General features: G+C 45.4%; 1 protein-coding gene across 3 annotated transcripts in view; it reads right to left on the bottom strand.

The window, feature by feature from the left end:
* SLC35E1 (solute carrier family 35 member E1) overlaps window positions 1-25,082 on the bottom strand; it is a 56,643-nt gene that overhangs the window by 19,903 nt on the left and 11,658 nt on the right. Inside the window, exon 1 of one of the 3 annotated variants that reach the window (XM_077253047.1) lies at window positions 5,563-5,622. The exons of the other annotated variants lie outside the window; for them this stretch is intronic. The gene's annotated coding sequence lies outside the window, so the exon portion shown is untranslated. Of the gene's footprint in view, window positions 1-5,562; window positions 5,623-25,082 lie in introns of those variants that run through there. 3 annotated transcript variants of the gene reach the window in all.

Raw genomic sequence — 25,082 nt, forward strand, 5'->3', positions numbered from 1 at the left:
AGGAATTTTTGGAATGTTTAAATAAAAATGAACATTTAACTTTTTTTCACACAAAATTTATTTCAGATCCAATTTGTTTTATTTTACCAAGGGTAACAGGAGAAAATAGACCCCCCAATTTGTTGTACAATTTGTCCTGAGTACGCTGATACCCCATATGTGGGGGTAATCCACTGTTTGGGCGCATGGCAGAGCTCGGAAGGAAAGGAGCGCCATTTGACTTTTCAATGCAAAATTGACTGGAATTGAGATGGGACGCCAAGTTGCATTTGGAGAGCCCCTGATGTGCCTAAACATTGAAACCCCCCACAAGTGACACCATTTTGGAAAGTAGACCCCCTAAGGAACTTATCTAGATGTGTGGTGAGCACTTTGACCCAACAAGTGCTTCACAGAAGTTTATAATGCAGAGCGGTAAAAATAAAAAATCATATTTTTTCACAAAAATGATCTTTTCGCCCCCAATTTTTTATTTTCCCAAGAGTAAGAGAAGAAATTGGACCTCAAAAATTGTTGTGCAATTTGTCCTGAGTACGCTGATACCCCATATGTGGGTGTAAACCATTGTTTGGGCGCAGGGCAGAGCTCGGAAGGGAAGGAGCGCCATTTGACTTTTCAATGCAAAATTGACTGGAATTGAGATGGGACGCCATGTTGCATTTGGAGAGCCCCTGATGTGCTTAAACATTGAAACCCCCCACAAGTGACACCATTTTGGAAAGTAGACCCCCTAAGGAACTTATCTAGATGTGTGGTGAGCACTTTGACCCAACAAGTGCTTCACAGAAGTTTATAATGCAGAGCCGTAAAAATAAAAAAATCATATTTTTTCACAAAAATGATCTTTTCGCCCCTATGTTTTTATTTCCCCAAGGGTAAGAGAAGAAATTAGACCACAAAAGTTGTTGTGCAATTTGTCCTGAGTACGACGATACCCCATATGTGGGGGTAAACCACTGTTTGGGCGCATAGAAGAGCTCGGAAGGGAAGGAGCGCTATTTTACTTTTCAATGCAAAATTGACTGGAATTAAGATGGGATGCCATGTTGCGTTTGCAGAGCCCCTGATGTGCCTAAACATTGAAACCCCCCACAAGTGACACCATTTTGGAAAGTAGACCCCCTAAGGAACTTATCTAGATGTGTGGTGAGCACTTTGACCCAACAAGTGCTTCACAGAAGTTTATAATGCAGAGCCGTAAAAATAAAAAAAATTTTTTTTTCACAAAAATGATTTTTAGCCCCCAGTTTTGTATTTTCACAAGGGTATCAGGATAAATTGGACCTCAAAAGTTGTTGTCCAATTTGTCCTGAGTATGCTGATACCCCATATGTGGGGGGGAACCACTGTTTGGGCGCATGACAGAGCTCAGAAGGGAAGGAGCGCCATTTGGAATGCAGACTTAAATGGATTGGTCTGCAGGCGTCACGTTGCATTTGCAGAGCCCCTGATGTACCCAAACAGTACAAACCCCCCACAAGTGACCCCATATTGGAAACTAGACCCCCCAGGGAACTTATCTAGATGTGTTGTGAGAACTTTGAACCCCCAAGTGTTTCACTACAGTTTATAACGCAGAGCCGTGAAAATAAAAATTCTTTTTTTTTTTTTCACAAAAATGATTTTTTAGCCCCCAGTTTTGTATTTTTACAAGGGTATCAGGATAAATTGGACCCCAAAAGTTGTTGTCCAATTTGTCCTGAGTATGCTGATACCCCATATGTGGGGGGGAACCACTGTTTGGGCGCATGACAGAGCTCGGAAGGGAAGGAGCGCCATTTGGAATGCAGACTTAAATGGATTGGTCTGCAGGCGTCACGTTGCATTTGCAGAGCCCCTGATGTACCCAAATAGTACAAACCCCCCACAAGTGACCCCATATCGGAAACTAGACCCCCCAAGGAACTTATCTAGATGTGTTGTGAGAACTTTGAACCCCCAAGTGTTTCACTACAGTTTACAACGCAGAGCCGTGAAAATAAAAAATCTTTTTTTTCCCACAAAACTTATTTTTTGGCCTCCAGTTTTGTATTTTTCCAAGGGTAGCAGGAGAAATTGGACCCCAAAAGTTGTTGTACAATTTGTCCTGAGTACGCTGATACCCCATATGTGGGGGTAAACCACTGTTTGGGCGCATGGGAGAGCTCGGAAAGGAAGTAGCACCGTTTGACTTTTCAATGCAAAATTGACAGGAATTGAGATGGGACGCCATGTTGCGTTTGGAGAGCCACTGATGTGCCTAAACATTGAAACCCCCCACAAGTGACACCATTTTGGAAAGTAGACCCCCTAAGGAACTTATCTAGATGTGTTTTGAGCGCTTTGACCCACCAAGGGCTTCACAGAAGTTAATAATGCAGAGCCGTAAAAATAAAACAAAAATTTTTTCCCACAAAAATTATTTTTTTAGCCCCCAGTTTTGTATTTTCCCGAGGGTAGCAGGAGAAATTGGACCCCAAAATTTGTTGTCCAAGTTGTCCTGAGTGCGATGATACACCATATGTGGGGAGAACCACTGTTTGGGCGCATGGGAGGGCTCGGAAAGGAAGGAGCGCCATTTGGAATGCAGACTTAGATGGAATGGTCTGCAGGCGTCACATTGCGTTTGCAGAGCCCCTAATGTACCTAAACAGTAGAAACCCCCCACAAGTGACACCATGTTGGAAAGTAGACCCCCTAAGGAACTTATCTAGATGTGTGGTGAACACTTTGACCCACCAAGGGCTTCACAGAAGTTTATAATGCAGAGCCGTAAAAATAAAACTAAAAATTTTTCCCACATAAAATATTTTTCAGCCCCCGGTTTTGTATTTTCCCGAGGGTAACAGGAGAAATTGGACCCCAAAAGTTGTTGTCCAATTTGTCCTGAGTGCGCTGATACCACATATGTGGGGGGAACCACCGTTTGGATGCATGGGAGGGCTCGGAAGGGAAGGAGCGCCATTTGGAATGCAGACTTAGATGGAATGGTCTGCAGGCGTCACATTGCGTTTGCAGAGCCCCTAATGTACCTAAACAGTAGAAGCCCCACACAAGTGACCCCATTTTGGAAACTAGACCCCCCAAGGAACTTATCTAGATGTGTTGTAAGAACTTTGAACCCCCAAGTGTTTCACTACAGTTTATAACGCAGAGCCGTGAAAATAAAAAATCTTTGTTTTTCCCACAAAAATTATTTTTTAGCCCCCAGTTTTGTATTTTCCCAGGGGTAACAGGAGAAATTGGACCCCAAAGGTTGTTGTCCTATTTGTCCTGAGTACGCTGATACCCCATATGTTGGGGTAAACCCCTGTTTGGGCACACGGGAGAGCTCGGAAGGGAAGGAGCACTGTTTTACTTTTTCAACGCAGAATTGGCTGGAATTGAGATCGGACGCCATGTTGCGTTTGGAGAGCCCCTGATGTGCCGAAACAGTGGAAACCCCCCAATTATAACTGAAACCCTAATCCAAACACACCCCTAACCCTAATCCCAACAGTAACCCTAACCACACCTCTAACCCTGACACACCCCTAACCCTAATCCCAACCCTATTCCCAACCGTAAATGTAATCCAAACCCTAACCCTAACTTTAGCCCCAACCCTAACTGTAGCCTTAACCCTAGCCCCAACCCTTGCCCTAACCCTAGCCCTAATGGGAAAATGGAAATAAATACTTTTTTTATTTTTCCCTAACTAAGGGGGTGATGAAGGGGGGTTTGATTTACTTTTATAGCGGGTTATTTAGCGGATTTTTATGATTGGCAGCCGTCACACACTGAAAGACGCTTTTTATTGCAAAAAATATTTTTTGCGTTACCATATTTTGAGAGCTATAATTTTTCCATATTTGAGTCCACAGAGTCATGTGAGATCTTGTTTTTTGCGGGACGAGTTGACGTTTTTATTGGTAACATTTTTGGGCACGTCACATTTTTTGATCGCTTTTTATTCCGATTTTTGTGAGGCAGAATGACCAAAAACCAGCTATTCATGAATTTCTTTTGGGGGAGGCGTTTATACCGTTCCGCGTTTGGTAAAATTGATAAAGCAGTTTTATTCTTCGGGTCAGTACGCTTACAGCGATACCGCATTTATCTCATTTTTTTATGTTTTGGCGCTTTTATACGATAAAAACTATTTTATTGAAAAAATAATTATTTTTGCATCGCTTAATTCTCAGGACTATAACTTTTTTATTTTTTTGCTGATCATGCTGTATGGCGGCTCGTTATTTGCGGGACAAGATGACGCTTTCAGCGGTACCATGGTCATTTATATCAGTCTTTTTGATCGCGTGTTATTCCACTTTTTGTTCGGCGGTATGATAATAAACCGTTGTTTTTTGCCTCTTTTTTTTTTTTTTCTTACGGTGTTTACTGAAGGGGTTAACTAGTGGGCCAGTTTTATAGGTCGGGTCGTTACGGACGCGGCGATACTAAATATGTGTACTTTTATTGTTTTTTTTTATATATTTAGATAAAGAAATGTATTTATGGGAATAATATTTATTTTATTTTTTTCATTATTTTGGAATATTTTTTTTTACACATTTGGAAATTTTTTTTTTAACTTTTTTACTTTGCCCCAGGGGGGGACAATACAGATCGGTGATCTGTCAGTTTGCATAGCACTCTGACAGATCACCGATCTGAGAGAAGTGCAGGCTGCTTCACAGTGCCTGCTCTGAGCAGGCGTCTGTGAAGCCACCTCCCTCCCTGCAGGACCCGGATCCGCGGCCATCTTGGATCCGGGTCTGGAGCAGGCAGGGAGGGAGGTAAGACCCTCGCAGCAACGCGATCACATCGCGTTGCTGCGGGGGGCTCAGGGAAGCCCGCAGGGAGCCCCCTCCCTGCGCGATGCTTCCCTGCACCGCCGGCACATCGCGATCATGTTTGATCGCGGTGTGCCGGGGGTTAATGTGCCGGGGGCGGTCCGTGACCGCTCCTGGCACATAGTGCCGGATGTCAGCTGCGATATGCAGCTGACACCCGGCCGCGATCGGCCGCGCTCCCCCCGTGAGCGCGGCCGATCGCGTATGACGTACTATCCCGTCACCGGGAATTAAGTCCCAGGTCACCTTGACGGGATAGTACGTCATACGGGATTAAGGGGTTAAAAAAAAAAAAAATTTGCAAGGTTGTTTCCACCAATCTCTCCCATTGGGAAACAATGTGCAGTGTGAGTTATGTCAACGCTGCAGTTTTTTTTACTTGGAACCAGAGGTGACTCCAGGTCACCAATAAGCTACAACCTTAGGCTATGTGCACACTCTGCAGAAATGTCCGCATTTCCGCAACTTGCTGCCGCGGGTAAAACGCATGCGGAATTCGGATACGTTTTTCCGCAAAACAAGTTTTTTGCAAGTGTTTTTAGCTTGCAGAATGCTTGCGCTTTTCCAAGCAGTCTGAAGCATCACTTGGAAAAGTGATTGACAGGTTGGTCACACAAGCATAGTGCTTGACAAGTGTGACCAACTTTTTATTATTGATGCTGCCTATGCAGCATCAATAGTAAAAGATAAAATGTTAAAAATAATAATAAAAAAAAAAAAAAAAAATAGAAAATATTGTTAGTCTCACCTTCAGACGGCCCCTGATCTCAGCAGCGCTCCCAGTACATTCCGTTCCCAGGGATGCTTTGCGCAAAGGACCTTTGTGACATCACGGTCGCATGACCACGACGTCATCTCAGGTGATTCGCGCCATTCATCCCTGGGAACGGAAGCCACCGCGTGCACCGCTGAGAGGCGGGAGGACTCCTGGGGCCATCAGAAGGTAAGTATATCCCTAAGGACAGTCTCCTCTCCTCCTGTTCGGTCCCTTTTAGGCTGCATTCATTTATATCTTCAGTTTGAAAGCTGAAGTCTTAAACAAGTAAAGTTTTACTTTTATTCTACTTCCACATATGTAGCAAATATTTTATAGGTACCTGCCTGAAATAGGTGGGCAAGGAGTTCAGCAAGATGGAAAGCCCTCAAGGCAAATGTTAGGATCTGTTTCAGCTTTGTATTTTTGTGCTTTGGGGTAGTGTGGTGCCACTTTCAGGTTGTTTTTCCTTACTGCAGGTTTATGAAAATTAATGTTTAAACTGTATTTTGTGATAACATCGTGGATGTGTGGTTTGTTTGGCTATTTTCTTGCTAAAGGGGGCAACTTTACCTTTCAATTGGTGTATCATTTGTGTGTGGGTGCAGTATGAACGGAGATACAAAGTAATCACCGAAAAAGAGTGTTTTGAAATAATATAGAAGGATTACAAGAGTATAGACAGTGAGAGAACATCAACGGTTGGGCCAACAATTGGGTTTTGTGGCTTGTAAATTCTTGCTTTGCCTGAAAAACTGGCACAATTCCCATGGCCTTCCCCAAGGCTGACAAATTAAACAAGGCTTAAGACATATCCATGTTAGGAATACATGTGGTGTCTCGTTGAGGCATTCAGATCTAATGTGGTTTGGAAGCGTTTTTTCCCGCCCTTGTCCCATGGGGAATCTGCATATCACTTTCTTTTCCTGTGAGGTTTTCAAGACTTGCATTATGAACAGCAATGGGGCTTTCACACCACAATAAACATGGGATATATGGAGCTTGGCCCTAGGCCACTGTAAATGTAAAGCTCCTGCTGTCTGGGAGGAGCAGGTCCAGTGCCCGGTGGTCAGACATAGCCAGGGACCCTGGAAAGAAAATGGAAGTGGCTTATTACCGCTTTTGTCTTCTATATCGCTAGCTACACAGAGCTCAATGAATGCTGTGTAGTGTACAGAAGCCGTGTTTCTGTAGGTGTTCACATGATGGTGGGATGTCTGCAGGCATACCAGAGCTGCTGCAATCTAGTACACCCAGATCAGCTCTGCTAGGGACATTGCTGGTTCCCCTCTAACAGACGCCGAGTAAGGACCATATTTACAATCCTTCCGTGTGCATGGAAGCATAGTCCACCGGTCTAAACAAAGCGACTACTGATCGGCTTGTAAGTACCGTAACCATTCGGTGGGTGTTTAATGGTGGCAGTCAACATGTCTAAATATAGCAGGATGTTTTGAAAAATCACATCCACATTGCGGCTACTGAAAAGCACTGTGGAGGTTCAGTCTGAAGTATCCTGACAAACTCTATACCGCGTCCGTCTTCTGTGAGAATATATTTATCTGTAGACATTTTAAAGGAGTTTTCCAGTTCTAGAAAACTGTCCCCACGCATAAGTGTGTATGTATAGCACAGTACTTAGTACAGTTTGTGAGGTGCAGTACACACACCCCTCAAAAAACTAAAGTGAAGACTAAAATACCACATCCTAGATATTGCAATCCACTATGTGATGAGAACAATAAAACAAAAATAAGGATCAATGTAAATTAAAATGTTTATCCCATGGAGGTCTTGATTTGAAAAAGATACTCAAAATCAAAGTGGAAAATCAAATCACAGGCTGATCCAACTTCAGTGGAAATGCCTCAAGACAAGAAAACACCAAGGTTACTTACGGGTAGCCGGTTTTTCCGGAGCCCATGACGGCACACCTGAGAGAGGGGATCCGCCCAGTCAGGACAGGAAACCCTACTGAAAATAAAAGGGCGGTACCTCTCCCTCGCTTCAGTTGGTTTTCAGAGCATGAGAGGCCCCCCTGGTTAGTACACATGGCAAATCCATCACCACATTATATTAACTAAACACACCCAAAACAATAGTGCACACCGAAGGGTGATAAAAGGGGGGGAATATACGGGTGCCGTCATGGGCTCCGGAAAAACCGGCTACCCGTAAGTAACCTTGGTGTTTTCCCTTCCCCCATGACGGCACACCTGAGAGAATTTTGTAGAATGAAACCTTTAGGGAGGGACCACTGCTTGGAGCACCCTTCTACCAAAGGTTAGGTCAGCAGAGGAGGAAAGGTCTAGCCGGTAGTGTTTGAAAAAAGTTGAGGGTGAGGACCAGGTAGCGGCCTTGCAAATTTGGTCAATTGATACCTCAGCTTTCTCTGCCCAGGAGGTAGCCACAGCTCTGGTGGAGTGAGCCTTGATGCCGTCAGGAACCGGAGTGCCACTTGCAGAGTAGGATAAACTAATGGCCTCCCTGATCCATCTAGCAATAGTACTTTTAGCTACCCCGCACCCTCTTTTGCTACCCTGAAAGGCTACGAATAGGGTTTGGTCTTTCCTCCACTGACTAGTCATAGACATGTAATGTAACATAGATCTTCTCACATCTAACATGTGGAACTTTTGTTCCCCTGGATTTTTAGGATTACTACAGAATGATGGTAAAGTAATCTCTTGACTTCTATGGAACTTTTGAACCACCTTGGGGAGATAAGCCGGGTCTGGTCTTAGAACAATTCTGTCATCAAAAACCTGAGTATAAGGAGGGCATATTGACAGGGCCTGTAAATCACTTACCCTACGTGCCGATGTTAAGGCTACTAGTAAAACTGTTTTAAGGGTAAGTAACTTAGGTGATAACTCCTGCAAAGGCTCAAAGGGCTGTTTAGTCAGGGCTTCTAAGACCAAATTTAGATCCCAAGGAGGGATTTTTGGGATAATGACCGGCCGAGATCTACTGCAAGATTTTATGAATCGTGAGACCCATCTATTTGAGGCAAGATTACAATTATATAGGGCCCCCAGGGCAGAAACCTGAACTTTAAGGGTGCTGGTTGCCAACCCAAGATGTAACCCTGCTTGCAGAAACTCTAAGATAGGACCTATAGGAGCCACCTCCCCCAATGGTTCACCCAGGAAGTCGAGGAATTTTTTCCATGTCCTACCATAGATCCTGGAGGTTATGGGTTTTCTGCTTTTCAACAGGGTGGAGATTAACCCTGGAGAGAATCCTTGGCGACTTAGTAACGCCCTCTCAAATTCCAGGCTGCGAGATGGAAGCCCTTCACCTGAGAGTGGGTCACTGGGCCCTGGGTTAGCAGGTCCGGAACCTCTGGCAGGATCCATGGGTCTGTTACCGACATCTGCCTTAGAAGGGAGAACCAAGGTCTCCTTGGCCAAAAAGGAGCTATGAAGATGATATTCGCCTGATCCTCTCTGATCTTCCGGATCACAGCTGGAATCATCACTATCGGGGGGAATGCGTAGGCCAGAGAAAACTTCCAAGGTATCAGTAGGGCATCTACTGCGAAGGGATGTTCTCTCGGATTCAAGGAGCAGAACCTCCTGACTTTTCTGTTGTGGGAGTTGGCGAACAAGTCTATCTCTGGTGTGCCCCAGGCTTGGACTATTTGTTGAAATATCTGGGGGTTTAATGACCATTCCCCCTGCTTTAAGCCTCTGCGACTCAGGAAGTCCGCTTGAGTGTTTTCTGTGCCTTTGATGTGCAATGCCGACAGAGATGACAGGTGTTGTTCTGCTAGTTGAAAGAGTATGTTTGATGCCTGCATGAGGCCTTTGGACCTCGTTCCCCCCTGATGATTGACATACGCCACCACTGCTCGATTGTCCGTCAGGATTCGAGTATGGCGACCCCGGAGTAAAGGAAGAAAATGTCTTAGGGATTTCTCCACTGCCCACAGCTCTTTTTCGTTTGATCCATAGTTCTTTTCTCGTATGGACCAGGTCCCTTGTACAGAGTGAGACCTCAGGTGAGCCCCCCAACCTGTACCACTTGCGTCGGTCGTGATAATGTCTATGACCGGATTTTGCCACCGGACCCCCATTGTCAGGTGGTTTCTCACAGTCCACCAAACTAGGGAATCCCTTACGCCCAGGGAGAGACATAGATTTCCTTCTAAATGCCCTTTTAGTAGTCTTTGAGCTGAGAGAACTTCCCACTGTAGTTGTCTTAGGTGGAATTGTGCCCATTCTACTGCCGGAATACACGATGTTAACGAGCCTAGAAGGGACATTGCCTTTCTCAGAGTCATTGTCGGCTGGCGTATTGCTGTACTGGTCAGATTTATTATTTTGTCTACCTTGTTTTCTGGAAGAAGGCAGAGCTGACGTTCGGAGTCCAGTATTAACCCCAGGAAAGATTGTAATTTTACTGGCAGCAGTCTGGACTTGGGGATATTTATTATCCAACCCAGCTCCCTTAGAGTTGATGTTACCACTGATACTTGATGAGTGCAGTGGGACTCTGATCTTCCTATTACCAGGAAATCGTCCAGATATGGGACAATGACTACATCCCGGGACCGGAGGTATGACATAACCTCCACCATCACCTTGGTGAAAACCCTGGGAGCTGTAGACAGACCAAACGGAAGGGCTGTGTATTGATAATGTTTTATCTGGTTCTGGACATAGAGAGCTACTCTCAAATATTTCTGATATTCCGGATGTATTGGTATATGATAATACGCGTCTTTCAAGTCGATTACTGCCATGAAGCAGTGTTGGAAAAGGAGTTTTATGGTCGTATTTATAGACTCCATCTTGAAAGAGTAGTTCTCTATGGATTGGTTGAGTTTTCTCAAATTTATAATAGTTCTCCAAGAACCATCCGGTTTTTGGATCAAGAAGAGGGGGGAGTAAAATCCCTCTCTCTCCTCCCGAGCAGGAACCTCCTGAAGAACCCTTTCCTCTAGTGACCTAGGTGTCTTCTCTTCTTTAAGGCCCATTGCAGACCTAACTGCTTTGACTAATTTGTCCACGTCCTCAGTGGGAAAGCATGGACGACCCCCTGAATCACTGTCCGAGGAGGAATCTGAAGAGTGGACCGAGGCTGGAGAAGTAGAGGGAGATCGGGATGTTTTATGACTCCCCTGTCTCTGAGAGGTATCCGACTCTGTAGATGCCTTACGGCTTCTCCCTCTTGGCTCGCTAAGGGCCAATTTCAAGGAGTCTTTAATTTCAGCCTGTATTATGGCTTTAAGGCTAGTGGCGAAATTAGGGGTTTCTTCTTGAATAGTCTTATTAATGCAGTCAGCACAGAGATCCTTCTGATACTGCACTGCAAGCGGGTTTTTACAAAGGGCACACTCTCGGTTCTTTGTTTTACCGGTAGCTTTCCTGGACCCCTAGTGATCAAAACAGAAAAATGGACCCTGTTACCATAAGGGATACATTCACGTAGATCACTCACCACCGCCGACAATCAAGGGTACCGATTTTGGAGGCTGGACAGATGCACGTGAAGCGTCCCTCCTGGACGCCGACGAATCTTGCCGGACGGAACGACCACTGTTTCTACCACTTGAGCGGCTGCTCCTGGTATGCTGGTGGCTCGGCAAGGCATCTGGTGAGAGCTCCTGCTGCTGTTGCTGTTGTGAAAGCGGCTGCTGCAGCTGCTCTTGTTGTCCTACTTCCATGGTGAAGTTTTTGGACATGAGCGCGTCTTCTGTGGTCTACCACCCTTTTATGGGGGGACCACTGCACTCCCCGCCTCTCCGGTGCCCAGTAATGGCCCCTCCCCCTCTCTGCCATGCCGCCGGAGTCTTCATTCACCGGCCGGCGTTTTCTTCATGGGCGCCGCCATCTTGGATCCGGCGCCTGCCTCCGACGCCACACGGGCACGCCCATTCCCAGCGTGCCTGGCGTGTGACGTCAGAAGAGCGACCCGGAAGCGGCCGCCGCGCCTGGACGCCGGCAGAGAGGGGAGGGCGGCGTGGCAGCCATGGAAGGAACCCGGTCCTCCAACCATGCTGCGCAACGCCCGCACGGACGCAGTGACCCGGGGGGACCTGCGGACGGCGCCTCCAGGACCCGAACCTCCGACGCACAGGCGCTGCCTGTTCTTCCACGCCGGGACGGGACCTGGGTAAGTTGAACCGCCGTGTTCAGTACAAGGGTCCCTGTCAGGACAGGAAACCCAACTGAAGCGAGGGAGAGGTACCGCCCTTTTATTTTCAGTAGGGTTTCCTGTCCTGACTGGGCGGATCCCCTCTCTCAGGTGTGCCGTCATGGGGGAAGGGAAAATGATGCTCAGTAGTGTGTGACCTCCACGTGCCTGTATGACCTCCCTACAATGCCTGGGCATGCTCCTGAAGAGCTCAGTGGATGTTCTACGGAGGGATCTTCTCCCAGACCTGGATTGAAGTATCAGTCAACTCCTGGACAGTGTGGTGCAACATGAATAAAGACAAGATCGATTGGATTCAGGACTGGGGAACGTGCAAGCCAGTCCATAGCATCAATGCATTAATCTTGAAGGTACTGCTGACACTTCAGCCACATGAGGCCTAGCATTGTCCCGCATCAGAAAGAACCCAGGGCATACTGCATCTGGTCTCACAATGGGTCTGAGAATCTCATCCCGCTACCTCATGGCAGTCAGGTTACGTCTGGCTAGCACATGGAGGGCTGTGCGGCCCTCCAAAGAAATGTCACCCCACACCATTACTGACCCACTGCCAAACAGGTCATGCTGGAGTGTCTTGCAGGCAGCAGAAGATTCTCCACGGGCAGTGCCAGACTGTCACATGTGATCAGTGTGAACCTGCTCTCACTCGTGAAGATCACAGGGCGCCAATGTTGAATCTGCCAATCTTGGTGTTCTTTGGCAAATGCCAATCGCCCTGTACAGTGTTGGGTTGCAAGCACAACACCCACTTGTGCATGCCAGGCCCTCATACCACCCTCATGGAGTCTGTTTCTGACAGTATGAGCAGACACATGGATACTAGCGGCCTGCTGGAGGTCATTTAGCAGGGCTCCGGCACTGATCCTCCTGTTCCTCCTTGCACAAAGGAGGAGGTAGGGGGCCTGGGTTATTGCCCTCCCAAATCTCCTGGTGTACTGGCCTGTCTCATGGTATCTGCTCCATAAACAGACACAGCTATCCTTCTGGACACAGCTTGCATTGATGTGCCATCCTGGATAAGCTACCTGAGCAACTTCTGTGGGTTGTAGATACCGCCTCATAATACTGTACAGTACCTCTAGTGGTGAAAAATGTCAATGTAAACGTGACCAAAACAGCCAAAAAGGAAGAGAATAGAGAAATGGTCTGTGGTCACCCCCTGCAGAACCACTCCTTTATAGGGGTTGTCTTGCCAATTGTCTATCATTTCTACCTGTTTGTTCCATTTAAACAACAGCATTAGAAATTGATTCACAATCTGTGTTGTTTCATAACTAGACAGGTTGATTTCACGGAAGTGTGCATGAGTTACATCGTGTTTAAGCGTTCTCTATTTTTTTTTTTTAGCAGTGTGTGATATAGATGTGTGTGTGTGATATAGATGTGTGTGTGTGATATAGGTGTGTGTGTGTGTGTGTGTGTGTGTGTGTGTGTGTGTGTGTGTGTGTGTGTGTGTGTGTGTGTGTGTGTGTGTGTGTGTGTGTGTGTGTGTGTGTGTATATATATATATCTGCAATCCTGACATCATGTAGACAGCACTGCAGCCAATCAGTGAACTCAGCAGCTCTGAGTTGTGTGAGCGCTTGGCTGAAGTGCTGTCTACATGCCAGCATTGCAGATAATAATGGACATAGGGAACAATGATGGAGATTCAATTTAGCACTAGACCCAGGGAGGGTGAGTAATGCATTGTTTTTTTCTGAAGCCAAAATACCCATTTGACAAGCAGGTCAGAGAAAATCTGTCTGTAAGGTCAATCCTCCTAAACCATCAATATAGGCATTCAGGTCATAGGAAGCAGAATAAAATGATACATTGGTATATGTGGTCCGATGTTTTATACTACAGAAATATGTAAGCTACTTACCGGTAGTGATGTTTTTCAGGAGCCCATGACAGCACCACGAGAGACAGGGAACCTACAGACATAGAAGGGCGGCACCTCTCTCCCTCGTCAGTTGGTTTACAGAGCATGAGAGGACCTCCTAGGTTAGTAGCATATAAACAATTTTAAAACATGGTACAATTCACCCAGTGAATAAACTTAGGACTTAATGGAAAGAAGGTGTTGACCCACACAAGAAGAGGGTAGGGAATATAAGGGTGCTGTCATGGGCTCCTAAAAAACACCGCTACCGGTAAGTAACTTACGTATTTATTCAGTCGCCATGACAGCACCACGAGAGACTTTCAGAGAAGTAAAGAGACTAGGGAGGGACAACTGCTTCAAGCACCCTTCTCCCAAATGTGAGATCGGAGGAGCTACCCAAATCTAGTCTATAGTGCTTAAGAAATTAAGAAAAGTAGATGGAGAAGACCATGTGGCCGCCTTACAAATGTCTTCAGTCGACACCTCTGATCTCTCTGCCCAGGAAGTAGCCATGGCTCGAGTGGAGTGAGCTTTTATACCTTCCGGGATCTGCACACCACCTGCTGAATAAGCCAAAGAAATTGCCTCCCTGATCCATCTAGCTAATGTGTTTTTGGACACTCTAAGTCCCTTTCTAACTCCCTGGAAGGATACAAATAGGGAATTCTCTTTCTTCCAAGTGTTAGTAACCGAGATATATTTAAGACTACATCTTTTTATATCTAGCGAATGGAATTTTCGCCCTTTATCATTAGTGGGGTTAGAACAGAACGAAGGTAGAACCACTTCCTGTAATCTGTGAAATTTTAAAGCTACTTTCGGAAGGTAAAGAGGATCAGGTTTCAAGATAACTATCTTCTCTAAACTGCATATATGGAGGCTGTCTAGATAGGGCTTGTAGATCGCTAACCCTTCTCGCGGATGTGAGCGCGACTAAAAGGGCCATTTTAAAAGATAGGATCTTAATCGAGACAGTGTCAATAGGTTCAAATGTCGCTTCCATCAGAGCTGCCAGTACAAAGTTTAAGTCCCATGGAACCAATTTCTGCTTAATAACTGGCCTGGACCTAGTTGCAGCCTTGAAGAACCTAGATATCCAGTGATTGCTGGCTAACTTACTATTGTACAGTGCCCCCAGAGCCGACACTTGAACTCAGAGTGTTTGTGGCTAAACCCATCTCTAAAACCCTCTGTAAAAATTCCAAAATTTTATTAATACAGAATTTTTGGCCAATATGTGCCCCTGAGACCTCTAAAAATTTCTTCCAAATTCTGACAAATGTTTGTCGTTGATATCTTTCTACTCTTTAATAAAGTATTTACTAGCTCTCGAGAAAAACCCTTCGCTCTTAGTAATGACCTCTCAAATTCTACGCCGCTAGATGTAAATTGGCGACTCGTGGATGGAGAATTGGGCCCTGGGAGAGGAGATCTGGTATCTCTGGAAGAATCCAAGGCTGGGAAATGGACATCTTCCTGAGCCATGGAAACCATGACCTTCTGGGCCAGAACGGGGCTACCATGATTACCCCGGCCCTGTCATCCCGTATCTTCCTCAGAACTATCGGAATTAAGTTTAGAGGGGGAAGTGCCATGAAATTAAGAGAGCGTCCACTGCATATGGGTTTTCCCTGGGGTTTAAGGAGCAGAATCGATGTAGCTTTCTGTTTTCTTTGCTTGCGAAAAGGTCTATATCTGGGCACACCCATAATTGTATAATCTGATTGAAGATGGTCTGATTCAATGTCCAATCTCCCGGTCCGAGTTTGTTGCGGCTTAGATAGTCAGCCATGACATTGAGCTTTCCTTTTATGTGAAGAGCCGTAAGAGATAATAGATGTTTTTCGGCCATCTGAAAAATACGATCCACAACATCCATTAACGAACCTGACCGAGTACCTCCTTGATGGTTAATATAGGCTACGGTCACCTGGTTGTCTAAAAAAAAAATCTGACATGTCTACCCTGTAGGGGTATAAGAATTTTTTAAAGCGCGTTCTACCGCTAATAATTCTTTTAAGTTGGACGATGAATTTTGTTCAGATTGAGACCATAGTCCCTGGATCCAACTATGCTCCATGTGCGCTCCCCATCCCCTGGGACTAGCATCTGTAGTCACTATTCGGGACACATAGTTTGTCCAGGGAACACCTCTACGTAAATTTGGTATATGTGTCCACCAATGTAAGGATTGTATAGAATCAGTGGATAGTGAAAAAATACCGTCAAGTGACGGGTGTTACGTAAAACGTCCCACTGTAGTGTTCTGGTATGATATTGAGCCCAGAGGGATTTTTTTTAAATTAATGATCCAACCCAATTCCTGCAACATTGAAGTCACCTTTCCTAACTGGTCAGAGCAGTGTGATTCTGAATGTCCCACGATTAATAAGTCATCTAAATAGGGCATTATTAAGATGTCCTGTTCGTGAAGGTGCGCCATGACTTCTACCATTATTTTAGTGAATACACAGGGTGCAATCGCAACACCAAAGGGAAGTGCTCGGTATTGGAAGTGCTCTATTGTGCCATTAATTGAAACTGCTACTCTAAGGAATTGTTGGTGGTCTGCGTGTATCGGGACGTGATAGGCATCTCAAATCTAAGACAAGTATGAAGCAATTGTTAAACATAAGCTTTATTGCCGTCTTTACAGACTCCATCTTGAAGGAAGGAACCAGGAGAAGTTTATTAAGGCCTTTTAAATTAATGATGGTACGGAAGGACCCATAAGGTTTTTTAATCAGGAAGAGGGGGGAATAAAACCCCTTACCTCTCTGTATTGTTGGTACATTAACCAGTACTCCTTTTTGCTGAAGTTCCTGGACTTCCGATTCCAGTGCTAATTGTCCTGCAGAGGAAGAACGTACAGGTGTTAGACAAAATTTATCTTGAGGAAACCGTTGGAACTCAAACCTTAGACCAGCTGCAATAATACTGAGGACCCATGGGCTATTGGAAATCTTCAACCAGGCAGGGTAGAAGGCTGAAAGTCTTCCCCCCCCCCACCTGGTCCAGCAGTCATTGAGGCTTTTTATAGTCCCGAGAGGTGTTAAACATATATCCTCTACCTCTTTTCCTGTTACTGTCATATCTGGATCTGTCTCTGCTTGATCTTTTGCGGTTCAACCATCTTTTATTGTATTCCCATCTGTATGAGGGTCTTCCTAGAAAGGGAAATAATAAAAAACTATCGCCTGCTTTTTCTAACAGCTCATCCAGTACTGGTCCAAACAAGTGCACCCCCTCACAGGGAATGCCACACAATTTTGATCTGGCTTGTAAATCTCCTGGCCAACATTTTATCCATAAAGCCCTGCGGGCCGCATTGGACAGGGCTGAAGATCTGGCTGACAATTTCACCGAATCTGCCAAAGCGTCTGAAAGAAAAGCTGCTGCTTCTTGAATTATAGGAAGGGAGGCTAAGATCTCATTTCTAGGAACTTTGTTTTTAAGTTGACCTTCCAGGCGGTCAAGCCACACCATTAGCGACCGTGCTGTACAAGTAGCCGCAATTGCTGGTCTCAGAGATCCCGCCGCCATTTCCCAAGAACCCTTAAGAAAAACGTCAGCCTTTCTGTCTAACGGGTCTTTTAGATTGCCTAGATCCTCAAACGGTAGCGATGTCTTTTTACACTCTTTGGCTACTGCCGCGTCTAGCTTCGGAGCTTTATCCCATGAGGATGAAGCTTCTTCCTCGAATGGATACCTCCTCTTAAATGCCGGTGGAAGTGATCCTTTCCGGTTTCTTCCACTCCCTTGTAATTAAAGCTTTTATTTTATCAATCACCGGAAAAGATCTACGGGATTTTTTATCTAACCCCTTAAACATTATGTCCTGCATGGAGCACTCCAACTTGGGCTCTTCTGTATTATTCACTGCTTTAACCAGCCGATTAATTCTAACTAGTGGTAAGCAGGAGTGTCCCGACTCAGCGTCCATGGATGAAGAGGAAGATTGAGAGGAATCTGAGCTTAGCTCGCCCGAATTTGAACTAAAGTCCGACATTGGGGATCTAATTTTTTTCCCCTTTTTAGAATCTGACTTTTGGGATTTAATAGAACTTCTGATTTCCCGTCTAACCATATCTCTTAAGGTAGACGTAGGTCAAGGGCCTCTTCCTCTATTAAACGTTGTTTAATGACTAAGGGCGCTGTGGTGCGCCAGAAACGCGTCAGGCAAAGAGAGTTTCTCTCTTTTTAAAATTGTTTTTTAAAATGTTCTAATAAATTTTGGCTATTTTACTCATACTGGATGGACGTGCTGGGAATTTCCACTTCTCTTCTCTTCTACATCAGCTGTTAATCACCAGCAGGTACGGCACCCACCGGTTATATTCATTTGCAACGGCTCCTAGATGTATGTTTCGGCGTGTCAAGCTCCAACCCTTTCCCCTCCCCCCCCCCTCCTGTTTCTGAATTATTAAACGTTGTATGCAAGGCTTGCACAACCTTTTCTCTTAAAGGGCCACTGTCACCCCCCTCCAGCCGTTATAAACTAAAAGAGCCACCTTGTGCAGCAGTAATGCTGCATTCTAACAAGGTGGCTCTTTTAGTTTTAGGTTCAAGTATACCCCAAATAAAGCGTTTTTATACTTAGCCACAATTCCTGTCTCTAGCCAGGGAGGCGGGTCCTCACTCCCCAGCTTGACCAGCTCCTCTGCCGTCACTCCAATCTTCCTGCGCTTTCGGCGCCGCCCCCTCAGCGCTGTTATCGTTTCAAAACCGGCGCCTGCGCTGTGTACTGGTGTCCTGCGCAGACGCAGTAAGCTCTGGCCATCTGACGTCCCAGCCAGGATTGCACACTGCGCCTGCATTGCGGCCAGCCACCTTTGGAATCCCCGCCCCGCACTGTGTTATGCATTATGCAGAGTGCGGGGCTGGGATTCACAAGCAGGGCGGCCGCACAGGCGCAGTCTGCAAGCCTGGCTGTGATGTCAGATGGCCAGAGCTCAGTGCGCCTGCGCAGGACACCAGTACACAGCGCAGGCGCTGGTTTTGAAACGATAACAGCGCTGAGGGGGCGGCGCCAAAAGCGCAGGAAGATTGGAGTGACGGCAGAGGAGCTGGTCAAGCTGGGGAGTGAGGACCCGCCTACCTGGCTAGAGACAGGAATTGTGGCGAAGTATAAAAACGCTTTATTTGGGGTATACTTGAACCTAAAACTAAAAGAGCCACCTTGTTAGAATGCAGCATTACTGCTGCACAAGGTGGCTCTTTTAGTTTAGAACGGCTGGAGGGGGGTGACAGTGGCCCTTTAATTATCCGGGAGTGGTTCCCCACATTCGCCACACTCCCTGTGTTTGGCCTTGGTGGAACATTTTCTCCCCTAATAAGGAGAGAGGGAACATAAAGAGGGGCAGAGGATCATTAAGTGAACTTTCACGTAGATCACTTACCCAGATGCGTGGTTCATGGTACTGTAGTTAGTGGGGGGTCCCTCCTGGCCAGTGATGTTTTAAGGCCTGAGGACTTCTGAACACTTTTGGCTCCACCAGCGCGACTACTGCCACTAGATCGCCGCTGGGAGATAGCATGGGTCTCTTCAATGGCCTGAGGCTGCTGCCGCTTCTCAAGCTGCGGTGCTTCTTGCTCCGGCGACTCCATTTGAGTAAATGGGTCTGAGACACTGAGCAGCTTCCATATCCTTCCTTAAATATGCCCCCAACAGTACCTCCCCCGCATGGGGGTCAGCAGGATCTCCATGTGACCTGCCCGGCACCAACGTGAGGACTGGCTTCCCCCTTCCGAGGTCACGCCCCCAGCTGACAATGGGCCCCCCCCAGGCCGTGCCGCACCTGCTTCCGCTGTCCATCCAGAGGGATACTCCACGATTCCGGTGCGGCTCCACCGCGCATGCCCGGTCGTGTCATCAGACTGCGCCGCTGGCTGCTTCATCAGGATGCGCCGCCGGCCTCGCCAGGGAACGCCCCTTCCGGTCGCGATTGCGGCGCCTCCTCAGACACCCGGACACGCCGGCCGCCGTTCGAACCGAAGCGCTTACCTCCGCAGGACACAACCGGACCAGGAAAGGCCCGCCAGACACGGCCCCAGGAGCACGCACCACATACTTACCGGGTACCTGCGGCGAAGGGTCATTTAGGAAGCAAGCCGTTTTGAAGGCTGCTTCCCTCTGCTGACACCTACACAAGACAGTCCCCCTGCTGTGTGGTGCTTCCTGCGTCCTGGACATTCCGAGGTAGGGGCCCTCCCGCTACCTTCGTCGGACCACCAAAACTGGGTAGTCTTCTTTCTTCAACCTTCTTCACAAGGTCTGCCTGAAGAGTTTCGCCTGTCAGGGACAGGAAACCAACTGACGAGGGAGAGAGGTGCCGCCCTTTTATTTCTGTAGGTTTCCTGTCCCTGAAGGGCGGATCCCCTCTCTTGTGGTGCTGTCATGGCGACTGAATAAATCCACATTTTTGTTTCCTGACATGTACATGAGCTGTTCAGATCTATGGCCTGAGCACTGATCTGCATGAGAATCTGCCTCCAAAGATTATTTTTATATAAAAGGAAGTATTACCAATGTGAGACATGTACCCAACACAGAACATTTGAACTTAACTATCTCCTTACAAACACGTTAGCAGCTTCAGCTCTCACAGCTCTGCTGTATTGTAACAATATTGCACCACTGTCTGCCTGTGAGATAGAAGCTGAAAGGAACCTGCAGATGTGTCAGTTATAATCACACACAGCCCTGCAGGGAGATCAGGAGGGCAGAGCATGGCCATTACACATCGCACCGGTATCCATGACACATCGCAACCAGTATCCATTACACATCACACCGGGAAACCCCCCCCCCCTTCATATATAATAATCTCTGGAGGCAGATTCTTATGCAGATCAGTGTCAGGCCCATAGATTTGAACAGCTCATTTACATCTTAAATGTAACCTGTCATGTAAAATAACGCTATCAACCAGATCAGATATGGGGTATAATCCGAAGGTCAATAGTGTTCGCGACAACATTAGGCGCTGGTACGGAGAACCCTGCTGTCTAGATTTTTCCCTCAAGAGAAATGGAAACACTCAGACATGCAGCATGAACATTCTGGCATACAACCAAATGTCACTATGTAGCCCCAGCCTACAGCCAGCTATACATAGACTGACACCCTGAATGTGAAACAGTTGAAAACTTTTGGTTTTTTTTTGATTACCAAGACAGTTTTGATCATTGGAAAGCTGTTCAGGCCTTCTGTCCCCAGGTATTTACAGTGTAACCATCATTTACATTTTTATTTCATAAATCAGTAGTACACGTGAAAATATAGAACTTTGTAATAATAGATGTTACCAGGGAAATCTGTTTCTCCTGCCAGGACTGGTCAGTAATTTTCAAAATTCTCCGTGATCAGGTTTAATAACTAAATCGGTGAAGACATATTTACCTTACCGAGCTAGGAGATGGCCGTTACTGCTGATAGTCTATGTAGAGCAGCGGGGCCCAGCATCTCCTATCTAAGTAGTGGGAACGTCTGTGCTCAGGATTGAGAATTTTGAATGTAAATCCTCACTCCAGAATGTAAGCCTACGTTCCCAGAATGAGCTTTTCATGTTGCAGAATTTCTGCACCTATATGCAACACACGCTAGGTTACTTGGATTTTTTTTTTTTTTTTTTAAATACACAGCATCAAATCCTCAATGGAACATAGCATGAAAGAAGCAGATCTCCCCAATAAGAAAATAAGAAGCTTTGTAATATATCTTTATGTACTATTAATTTAAGAAAAAAAAAACATTTAAATGGTTAGCAGTTACTCTTTAACCTCTTCAACCCCTTTAACCCCTTCATGACCGTGGGATTTTTCGTTTTTCAGTGTTCGTTTTTCACTCCCCTCCTTCCCAGAGCCATAACTTTTTTATTTTTCCGTCAATTTGGCCATGTGAGGGCTTATTTTTTGCGGGACGAGTTGTACTTTTGAATGACATCATTGGTTTTACCATGTCGTGTACTTGAAAACGGAAAAAAAAATTCCAATTGCGGTGAAATTGCAAAAAAAAGTGCAATCCCACACTTGTTTTTTGCTTGGCTTTTTTGCTAGGTTCACTAAATGCTAAAACTGACCTGCCATTATGATTCTCCAGGTCATTACGAGTTCATAGACACCTAACATGACTAGGTTATTTTTTACCTTAAGTGGTGAAAAAAAATTCCAAACTTTGCTAAAAAAAAAAAAAAAAAAAAAAAAATTTGCACCAGTTTCCGATACTCGTAGCGTCTCCATTTTTCATGATCTGGGGTCGGTTGAGGGCTTATTTTTTGCATGCCGAGCTGGCGTTTTTAATGATTCCAATTCGGTGCAGATACGTTCTTTTGATCACCCGTTATTGCATTTTAATACAATGTCGCGGCGACCAAAAAAACGTAATTCTGGCGTTTCGATTTTTTTTATCCGTACGCCGTTTAGCGATCAGGTTAATGCTTTTTTCTATTGATAGATCAGGCGATTCTGAACGTGGCGATACCAAATGTGTAGATTTGATTTTTTATTGATTTATTTTGATTGGGGCGAAAGGGGGGTGATTTAAACTTTTATTTTTTTCACATTTTTTTTAATTTTTTTTTTTTAAAAACTTTTGCCATGCTTCAATAGCCTCCATGGGAGGCTAGAAGCAGGCACAGCACGATCGCCTCTGCTACATAGCAGCGATCTGCTGTTCGCTGCTATGCAGCAGAAAATCAGGTGTGCTGTGAGCGCCGACCACAGGGTGGCGCTCACAGCTACCGGCGATCAGTAACCATAGAGGTCTCAAGGATGCAGAAGCATCGCCGACTTGTGACGGGGGTCGGCGATGACGTCATTTCCGGCCGCCCGGCCGGATGCGGTAGTTAAATGCCGCTGTCTGCGTTTGACAGCGGCATTTAACTAGTTAATAGCTGCGGGTGAATCGCAATTTCACCTGCCGCTATTGCGGGCACATGTCAGCTGTTCAAAACAGCTGACATGTCCCGGCTTTGATGCGGGCTCACCGCGGAGCCCTGCATCAAAGCAGGGGAGCTGACATCGGACGTACTATCCCGTCCGATGTCAGTAAAGGGTTAACCCACAAGGCAATACCCTATATGTGGCAGTACAGTACTGCTTAGCCATACGGAGAGACTCGGGAGGGACGGAGCGCTATTTGCCTCCCGGAGCACAGATTTTTCTAGAATAGTTTGCAGACTCCATATACAGAGCCCCTAATTGCTAGAAGAGCAGAATCCCCCCTCAAGTGGAAATTATACCCCTTTGGGATTTTATCTACAGGTGTAGTGACGATTTTGACTCCATGGGTGTTTTACAGAAACAAGCAGCAATGGAAGTTGCATAGTGAAAATTGCAAATCTGCTATTGTAGTGCCCGGGACCTTCTAGTGCCCAGCTCATGGTTCTGGAGACACACATCCGTAAGTTAGGCGGGCTCTCATCGCTTCAGAAATACCAAACATGTGGCTTAGGCACGCTGGGACTCAGAAGGGAGGGGGGCATTTGGATTTGGGAGCGGAGAATTTGCTGAATTTCTTTTGGCGGGTGAGGAGCCATTTAGCTTTTCTAGAGCCTTTGTGTTACCAGTAACGTGGAAGCTCCCTATATTTCCATTAACAGCTGACAGACCTGAGTGGAGACTTGCTTTTTTTGTGGATTAAGTTGAAGCTTTTATTGGGAACATTTTACATAGAACTTTGGGATCATATTTATCCTGTGCGCTACACTGAGCACTTACATTAGACCTTCCATCTATATCTCAGGATGATACACCTGACTGATCCATTCACTATAATGAGCCAGACGAGTTACTCTGGACACAGTCTGGTCTCTGTTTAGTGTTGTCCCATTAAAAGATTCATAAAACTGTTGTGGAGCATGCTTTTATGCAAGATTAAAAAGATGGATGTCGCTGGATCACAAGCCACACAGTGTCTGCAGTGCCTCTATCTGCCTCATTACAGGGAATCTTCAGTTGGGGATTCCTTCTGAATCACGTATTTCAGGGATTTACATGGAAACCCCGGTGTAAGTGCTCAACACAGTGCGCAGGATAAATGTGAGCCGAGACTCACTGCGATCTTTGGAAGGAAGAATACCGTAAATAAAACAGAATGTCAAGAACTGTTTTTATTTATTTTTTACGCTGTTCCTCGTGCGGTATAAGTGATTAGGCAACGTTATTCTTCAGGTCGGTGCGATTACAGAGATACCAGATTTATTTTTTTTATGTTTGGCTGCTCTCACACAAAAAGATGCTTTTTTTGTAAAAAAAAAAAAAAAATGTGTATCACCTTATTTTGAAAGCAATATTATTATTATTATTTTTGGTTTATTATTTCTGCAGACAGTCATATGAAGGCTTTTTTTGCAGGACGAGTGGTCGCATTTTTTTAGTGGTTCCCTTTTTGGTTAACAATGTTTTTTGATCACTTTCTAGTCAGAATGAACAAAAACCAGCATTACAGGAATTCTATTTTGTATGTCATTCATTCTGTGTGTGGTAAAATTGGTAAGGCAGCTTTGCTCGTCGAGTCAGTACGGTTACAGCTATAACACATTCATATGTTTTGGTGGGTTTACACAAAACTTTTTAAAAAAATTATTATTTTGGCATCGCTTTATTCTGAGAGCTATAGGTTTTATTTTTCCGCTGATGGAGCTGTATGGCGGCTTGTGTTTTGCGGGACAAGATGGAGTTTTCAGAGATTCCATTTTTTACTTAGTTGCCTTTTAATTGTGTTTTATTCAACTTTTTATTTGGCAGTATGATGATAAAAGCATAGCTTGTTGCCTTTTTTTTTTTTTTTTTTTTTTTTACTGTGTCCACTGAAGGGGTTAACTAGTGACAGTTTTAAGGGTCGGTTTGTTTTGGACACCTCGATACCAAATGTGTACTTTTCTTACATAAAAATATTTATGGGTAAAATATATTTTTATTTTATCATTTTGTGATTATTTAAAAAAAAAAAAAAAAAAACATATCCTCCATGGGACTTTCAGAGTCAGCAGTCTGATCGTGGTTATAAAGCACTACACTTACAGAGCTGTATGCATGCGATCGCCATGACGTGTATATATACTTCATTGGGGAAGTCCATCCCTTCTATGACATTTATACTTCAAGTGTCGTGAAGGGGTTAACAGTCCCTGACACATTTATCACACATTCATGACCAGCTTTAGGCTATGTGCACACGATGCGGATTTCGTGCGGATCCACAGCGTATTTTTCCACGCAGAAACGCTGCAGATCCACACTGATGTACAGTACAATGTAATTCAATGTAAAAAAAAAAAAAAAAAAAAGCTGTGCACATAGTGCGGAAAAAATCAGTGCGGAATTGCTGCGGATTTAAAGGAAGTGCATGTCACTTTTGTGCGGATCCGCAGCATTTCTGCACCCCTCCATGTTAAAAATCCGCAGTGGCAAAAAACTGCTGAAAAAACGCACAAAATCCGCATCAATTCCGCGGCAAATCCACACAAAATCAGCAAAA

The sequence above is a fragment of the Ranitomeya variabilis genome, chromosome 1, assembly GCF_051348905.1.
Source record: "Ranitomeya variabilis isolate aRanVar5 chromosome 1, aRanVar5.hap1, whole genome shotgun sequence".
In the NCBI taxonomy this organism is placed as follows: Eukaryota; Metazoa; Chordata; class Amphibia; order Anura; family Dendrobatidae; genus Ranitomeya; species Ranitomeya variabilis.